Below are 8,462 nucleotides of genomic sequence, written 5' to 3'. Positions count from 1 at the left end.
GGAGACCCGTGAGGGGCGCGCCCGACCCGAGAGCGGCCGGCCCCGGTGAGGGCGCTGGGGTAGCTCGGCAGCTGCCCTCAGGGTGCGTGCGGTTTGTATGGCGGCCGTACGAGGAGCGGCTGAGGTCGCTTGGTCTGTTCAGCCTGGAGGAGACTGAGGGGAGAGCTCATCGCAGTTACAATTTACTCAGGGTGGGATGCAGAGGGGCAGACACTGATCTCTTCTCTATGGTGACCAGTGACAGGACCCGTGGGAATGGCCTGAGGTTGTGGCACGGGAGGTTTAGGTAGGGTGTCAGGAAAAAGTTCTTTGTCCATAGGGTGATTGGGCACTGGAACAGCTCCCCAGGGAAGTGGTCGCAGCACCAGCCTGACAGAGCTCAGGAGCCTTCGGACAATGCTGTCAGGCACATGGTGTGACTCTCGGGGATGGCCTGTGCAGGGCCAGGAGTTGGACTCGATCCTTGTGGACCATTGTGGATTTTCCAACTCAGCATACTCTGTGAAAATCACTCCCCTCCCGCTGGGCGTTGGTAAGGGCAACCTGCCCAGGCACGGGCCAGCACGTCCGAGCCAGGCTGGTTGATGACTGAAGAGGAGAGCGGCCGGGCAGGCAGGAGGCCACTCTCCAGAGTCAGCGAGTCAGCTTGCAGCAGTGGAGACAGAGCATCAAACAGCAAAGAGCAGCACCAGCTCCTTAATGTGCCCATCTGCAGCTGAGGGCCACATTTATGTGGGTATTTGTCATGTCCGGTGTTCACGGATAATGTTCAGGGACTGTTGTTACATGATGAATCTATCCTCGTGCAGAGACTGCTTTAAGAAAAGCCCTTTCTATCCATTTTTATACAACAGACTAATTTATCTCAAACTGTTGTTAAATTTATTTGCATGACATGAAGTCTGTGAGTAAATGCAGACCGGTGGATACCTACATGCCCACAAAGATAGGAAAGGATTTTATGGAGCGTTTATATCAGACAGACAGTGTTACATGTAATGAATTTTCCTGCTTTCCCTTATTCATTTATGGTAAGTGTGGGCATGACACAAGGGCCCAAGAGAAAGGAATTGTCAGTTTTTGGTGTTCAGAACTAAAAACAGACTAAATGGTCCCTCCTAGTTAGCGTGTATCATCTATATGACTGAGGAAGTACAGTTTCCACACACAGCATGGGTATCGCTGCACCAAGTGAGCGTTGAGAACAAACAGCTGCTTGGGGTTATTGCCCACCACTGTGCTGGACTCTGATCAACCTGCTGCTAAACCTCTTTTCCGTATGCTAGCTGGGGTCTGCAGTGGTTAATGCTTCACAGCCACACTGCCATCTGGAGTACTGACAAAGCCTTTGGGAGAGCAAGACAAACCCTTGCTGAGAAACTCAGACTTCTGAGTTTGATGTATTCTAGACATCAAAAAGGGAACTATTTGTGTATCATAGACATTTTCTGGGCTGTTTTTAAACATTTTTGGAACAATCCAAATTCTAAATAGCCTCCTTGCTTGTTTTAATAGAAGCATGTACAATTGGGGGGTTTTAACTTGCCTGTCTTTTATTTTGTATTTATATTGTCTAAGATTTTGTATGATGTTTTGGAGGATGCAGTCACGTGTGTATTCAGTCTGATAAATGAAGGATGCTGCATTTTTTTACCAGAAACTTGCAGCTTACATTACCTGTTACATTTCTTGTGGTGAGACTGGGCAACACTTCCTTTGAGTGCTGAGGAGCTTCCTGTGTCCATGTCTGGTCCTGGTCTGTGTGACTCTGGCAGCAAGCATTCAGCTTCAGGCAGTGCCACTGTAGAGGTGATAAGTGCAGAGGTGTGCAGTCTTGCCAGGAGCATCTTTCCCACTGATCATGGAAGGTATCAGGTGGCACAAGTGAATGCATTGTGGCACTGGGTCTGGTTTGAATGAACCAGGAAATAAATCACATGGTAATAAAGAAAACAATACTGTAAGTATGTTCCAGATGATGGAGAAGCTCAGAGAAGAAAAAGAGTGAGGTGGACGAAACGTCTGCTCAAGTCCAAGACTGAAACTCCAGTCTCACCTGCTGCCTGTATTTAACATCTGAAAAATCTTACACTGGTGGATCTATTGCCAGGCTTTTTCCCACTATGAGCACAATCTTTTGAAGATTTAATCTTCAAAAGTAGAATTTTTTTTTTAAGGAAAAAATCTCTTTCCCCTGTTGTAATGCAGAGGAGAAAGTAAAGAAATCCATGCAGCAGGAAAGAGTCTGGAACACAGCGCAAGATGTTTTACTTGTATCACAGTATTTTGCACTTATTATAGTGCCTTTGATCCAATGGCCTTGCAGCGTTTTATGAGTTACGAGTGATCTTTGATCTTTTGTTTCCCTATACTGATGAAAAAGGCTTAGCCTTTTTTTTTTTCTAAACAGATTTGCTGACATTATGCTTAAACTGTAAAGTCAGAAACAAAGCCAAGACAGCAGCTCAGGTCACTGCACTCCCCCTCAATGCCTTCTTTCAGACTCGTATTGCCTTTGTGTTAACACTTCCAAAAGGGGACAGAGTCCAAAAAGTTGCAATAGAAATCACAAGTCGCCCCTATGATTGTGTGGTGGAAATTGTAAAGACCCCGGATAACAGGAGGATGAGCACAGGATAAATAGACAGGCTACTTTATTAAACCCTTTGAAGCACAGTGGATTGTGTTTGCACATAATACACCTGCTGTGCTGCTGAGCACTAAGATCTGTCTTTGTTAACATGCCATCCAAATTTCATCAGGAACATATTTTTCATTAAAATACTTAACGGAGCTGGTCTCTGAGGCATCTGGCTAGCGGTGGATAAAATCCTTGCCATTAAAGTTGGTCTCCCAGGAGAGCAAGAAACTAATAACAGGAGGACGGGAGAACAAGGGAGCAGACAAGCGCTCATTTAGCCCACAACCAAAATGTTGAGATCTAAATTAAGTTGGACACTGAAGGATACAAAGAGAGAGTAACCTTTAATTGCTGATCTCCAGCACCAGCTGCCGGCACGATAAGTGAGTGGGGAGTGCAGATGGATCCCACCTGCACACAGATCCCAGGTAGCTGCTGGACTGAGGCAGCCTGTGTGGCTGAAATGTTGAAGACAGCCATGGCAGGAAGGTCTAACAGGAAAAAGCTTTATGGCTTGTAAAAATGGGATTATGTGTTCTCCAGCTGCTGGCAGCTGAGGAGAAATCACTTGCACGTGTGGTAATGGGTGGTGCTAGAGGCTGTGGGCAGCTGCCTCTGCTTAGCCAGGCCAGAGCAGCCACCTTGACTGCGGCCAGGAGCTGAAACCAGTCTGCTTGATTTTACCCAAACCAGATTGGCTGGTTCATCAGTACTTACATGAAGGACACAATCACCAGATTGGCTGTGTTGGTGGTTTTCAGTGGGCATAAGGTGGTGTGTTGGTTTCTGGCTCTGTCCCCACTCCCAGCACAGTTGGGCTGGGAAGAAAATGTCTTTTTCTTATGTTGGCATAAAGACAAGATCGTGTAGTAGCACATATTGTCCAGAGACCACCAGGTGTGAAAGCAGAATGGCTGGCTATTAAATTCCCACTCTGCTCTGTGAGGTGGGGGAGAGATGTGACATTGTACGTGATTTCTATCTCTGCAAAATATGCTAAAAGCCTTCTCTTGCTGATATTAAATTGACCTCAAGCTTCCTAAGGGGAGCACTAATAATAAGCAGGCGAGCCAGAGAAATCTGTTTGCCCTCACCCACACTGGTAAAGGAGATTTAATTGTGAAACCCCCAAAGCAGTCTTGGCTGGGATACAAGAGAGTCATCTGTTACAGAGAATCAAGGTAAGGGCCAAAATGGTAATATAAATATTTGGTGGTTTAGGGGGAAAATTCAGAAAGCTGGAAAGAGTGAGAAACTGAAACATGTCCTTTTGGAAATGATACCTCAACGATGTTCAAGAAAATTTCTAAAAAAAAAAAAGCGGTTGCACTGTAGTTTTGGTTGGAGAGCTGACAAGAATATGAACAATTTAATGACCAAAGGCATGTAAATTAATAACAATAAGTAGGAAAAAAGTGCTAAAATTGTCAGAAATGCAAAATCAGAAACATAAAGCTGGTAAAGAATGTAAAAGAAGATGAGATCTGCAGTCAGCAATGCTGAATGACAAATTGTCTAATTTTAAAATCAGTTTGAAACAAAAGAATTGTTGCTATACTACTGCTATGAGAAAAATTTGACTAATCAAGTGGAGTGCAAAAGAAACACTGATGTTCAATAAATATTTCTGTTCTGTTTTGGGGTGAAAAACAGATGATAAAGCCATGTTCCAGATTGGTAATAAAATGCTTTCTGGAGCAATGCAAGCCTGAGAATGTAAAATAAGAGCTGCTCCAGTTAAAAAACTCAAAATCAGCAGCTCTGGATAAACATTCATCCACCAGTTTTTAATATTATTTTCCCAATCAGTCGGACTAGAGATGCCGTGGAGGTTTCAGACGACTGGATGAATTATCACGTGTGGGTTTTCATTGATTTGGTTGGTTTGTAAAGAGAGAACAGCCCTGATTCCAGAAATAGGGATGGAAAAGCTGATAATAAAAGGGAGAATAGTATCACCAATACCACTTGACAGAAGTTGGTGAAAAATATATTTTAGACAAATGAACAAGTTTGTAAAATAAAGGAAGTAATGTTATAATGTAGCAATACTTAACATTTCCATAGAATATTTGGATTGGTAAGACCTGATATTTCCATGAAGGATGCTTGTGTAGAATTAGCACATTATGCTTTAAAAGGATCAGATGTTGACTAATTGATTTCAAAATGTCCTTTTAATGTGTAATTTTCATGGAGGACGTATTGACTTAAAAATTTAAACACACATTAGGCTTTAGCAATTTAAAATTTTTTCAGAGACCTAAAAGAGGATGTAACATCATCACTGCTCAGTTTTTCAGATAACATACAGATTGGGAGAATGTTCAGTGATAGTGAGTTGTCTTCAGAATTTACCAATCTCTGAGCAAGCTGGGCTTTAGGCAACAATACCTGTTTTAATATAGCTCCCATAAAATGACACATCTAGGAACAAGGACTATAGAACTTTGTAGGATGCACAGCCCCCTCCTGGGAAGTCATTACTTCACAAAGCTCTGGAGATCAGACGGAGTTGTTAGCTAATCTTGAGCTCCCGCTGTCACATCTGAGAATTCGTGCTGCTGCCCACAGGTTTGGAGCAGAGAACGGCGTCACCCTACTTTGACAAGTCTGAGCTATGTGCATGGGGAGTGAACTGAGCAGGAGCACAGCTCAAGCACATGCTTGATAGTGCAGGAATGCCCTCTGTGGGCACGGCTGGCAGTATAAAAACTGGGGCAACAAATTACCTCTGCAATTAACACTTCTACTGTAGGTAGCATTCCTTGGCCCAGCGCTGGTGCTCACAATTTATGGGGGCTATTAGGTAACTATGGAAAGCCTTTGGAAGAGCAGAAAAAAGAAAAAGGTGGGCAAAAAACCCCCAAATGATCAATGTTTAAGAAACTGTTATATTCCAGGAGAGTGGGCATAACAGGATCTCATGCTTCATAAAACATTTATTGAATATTAGGTCTAGCAGCTAGAAGACAAAACTAAACACATTCTGATTGTGTACAGAAAAACAATTTTTCCAACAAGTAATAGTCACTGGAATAATCTGCCAAGGGCTGCGGGGGATTTCCCAGAACATGCAATCTCTTGTTGCTCCTAAAGAGGAGTTCTACCTCAAACACAAATTAAATAAGGAAGTCTTACAGTTTCTGTTACCCAAGAGGTCAAGGGAGATTATCATTAGTTTCTTCTGGCCTTGTAACTTATAAATAGATTAGAGTGCTGGTGGGAAAAAAGGAATTATCCTAATCTTGTATTTTCTCAAAACACTGTGGATAAAACAGTAGGAATGCAGAAAGATCAGAAACAGTCACTTTACATACAGTTGTGCCTAGTTTGGTATTTCCACTGAGAAGACCAAAACATTTTGTCATTCCAGAATGTGTTTTAAGCTCTTCCTTCTCCCTGCCAGAGCTCAGCCATACCCAATACACCGGTTTTCAGGGCTGCTAACTAGTCAACATTTGATAATCTCAACAAAACCAACAAAGCCTGAGTTTGAAGTTGGTGGGGGTTTAGCCATTCTCATCTAATGGGTGGATCAAACCAGATCTTTGCAATTTAAGGACACACCTCAAATTCTCTGTCCAATGCTTAGTGAAACTCGGGGGAATTATGCCACACACACACAACTGCTGAGCCTGGCTGAAACAGCAGATGTTTCTCATATCCCATGTCCAATACTGTTTTATTTAGGCAACATTTTAAAAGAATTCTACCTACATGATGTGAGTCACTACACAGCCACACCATACCAGCAACAGACACAAATGTATTCTGTAGAACTGTGCTGGATTTTTTTGTTCTTTGTAAAAAAAGAGTGCTTCACACAGAATGTACCCTCCTGCAATTTTAATTTTTTTTTTAATTTTTTTTTTTTTTAAGAAAATAGAAACTCCTGTCTGTGAGTTTCTGGGAGTGCTCTCCATGTATGAAGCAAGTGATACAGGAGCACTGATTTGACCTTCGGCTTGAAACATACAGTGAAACAGCCTTTAGGTTAAATCAGTCCCCACCTTTACAACTTCCTGAGATAATACTGATGATAATACAAATATGTAAAATACTTGGATTGTATTTCAATGCAAAAAGTCCAGTCTGAGCCTTGTGGTCAGAGCAAGACTAGATTCACATCGACTATTCCATCAGTACCAGCCCCTTTTACCTTGAACTTGCTGTCCATCTCTGCTGAGATGGCAGAGCAGGGTTTAATGTGCTCTTTCATCACTAGAGAACTTGAAGTCACGGCGTTCAGAATCCAGTGGGAAAGAAGGACACCCCAGATCCTGTCTGGTCTTTGGTGTGCAGCAGGGATATTAAGTAGTGCAGTTTCTGCCAGGCCTGCCTCTCCATGAGCATGTGCTAACTAGTAGGCTGTGGGGTTTTCTGAAATTTAAGATGTCTTTGTCACTCCTAGAATTTTTGTTTTGATGTGTGTTTTTGGTTTGGAGCTTGGGTTGGTTTTTTTTTTGTTGTTTTTTTTTTTAAATAATATCTTAATTCTAAACCACAAAGAAAAATTACTCTCAAGCCTGCTGGACAGAACAACTAGAGGTGTCTGGGAGGACAGATACTTGGACTTCTACTCCAATAAAAGTATTTAAATAGATCTTTAAAATACAAACAAATGTTACCAAGAGACATGTCTAGAATATTCTCTCAGCATGAATACTTGTAGCTCATTCTTTGGAGAACAAAATGTTAGTTGAAGTCCTCCCAGCAGGTGACTTGGAACTATAGAGTCTTGCACTTCACATGAGTGCCCAAAGGGCTGAGAGTTAGGATGAAATGGCAACTGCTAGAATAGAAAGAACGTAATAGATTTGTCAATTGAACTCAACAGAAAATACATTGGTGAGGGAGTTCCTCCTAGAGAAAACAATGATTTCTTATCAAATACACAAGTAATTTTTAACTGCTTTTTCAGTATGTATTTTCAAAGACCTGTCCATTTGCAAATGAGTTCCTCCCAGGCTTCAGGATGCAGGAACCTCTACTGCTGGCAAAGTCTCCCACTACTGTACTAATCAATTCAGGGACAATATTTGCACTAGTTTTAGAAGCACAGTCAGGCTCTTCGGACAAACCATGGAAGTCCTGTTAGAACTGAGCATCAAAGACTTTAGCTAATCGATATGCACCCATAAATGATTATGAAAGATACATTTCTGAGGACTTCCAAATGCACATCCACATATACTTTTCAGAAAAAAAAATTGCATTTCAGAAATATGGTCCGGTTTAGATCCATGTTTCCATAGGCTGAATGTAATTATCCTGAAAACAAAGGCAAAGGAGAGATGGAAAAGATGTACAGATTCCTGAGGAGTGTTTTCCTGTCTGAGGTATAAAAAGGCCCATGTTTTCAAATGAAAAACATAGTCATCATTTAAGACTGCTCCATAAAAAGACAAATACTATTTGTGTAGGCAGCCCTGGCAAAATGGTCATATATGATGACACAAATATCCTAGGAATAATCAAAACAGGAAAGGTTTATATATGTACCTTCTGTATTAAATTAATATGATCTCATGAAAGCAGTGCTTGTGTAGACACCTACAGTTTGACTGTTCTGGCTGGGATGGGTAACAGGCTACTCAGCAACACAAGCAAGGTCTTCTAATTACATTTAATTCTGCCCTTTAAATCAAAACTATATTGTAGCCTTTTAGTTACAAAGTGAGGCAGTAAAAATATGATGTGCTTCAAAAACCTGCCCCGTGGAACCACAAGATTTTAATGTGTAAAGCATTTTAAAGCATTTAAAACATTTAGAAGGGAAAAAAAAAAACTCAACAGAACAATCTATTTAAGAAAATGT

Source organism: Fringilla coelebs (assembly GCF_963513975.1).
Source record: "Fringilla coelebs genome assembly, chromosome: 2".
NCBI classification, from domain to species: Eukaryota; Metazoa; Chordata; class Aves; order Passeriformes; family Fringillidae; genus Fringilla; species Fringilla coelebs.
Note: the sequence above shows the minus strand (reverse complement) of the source record.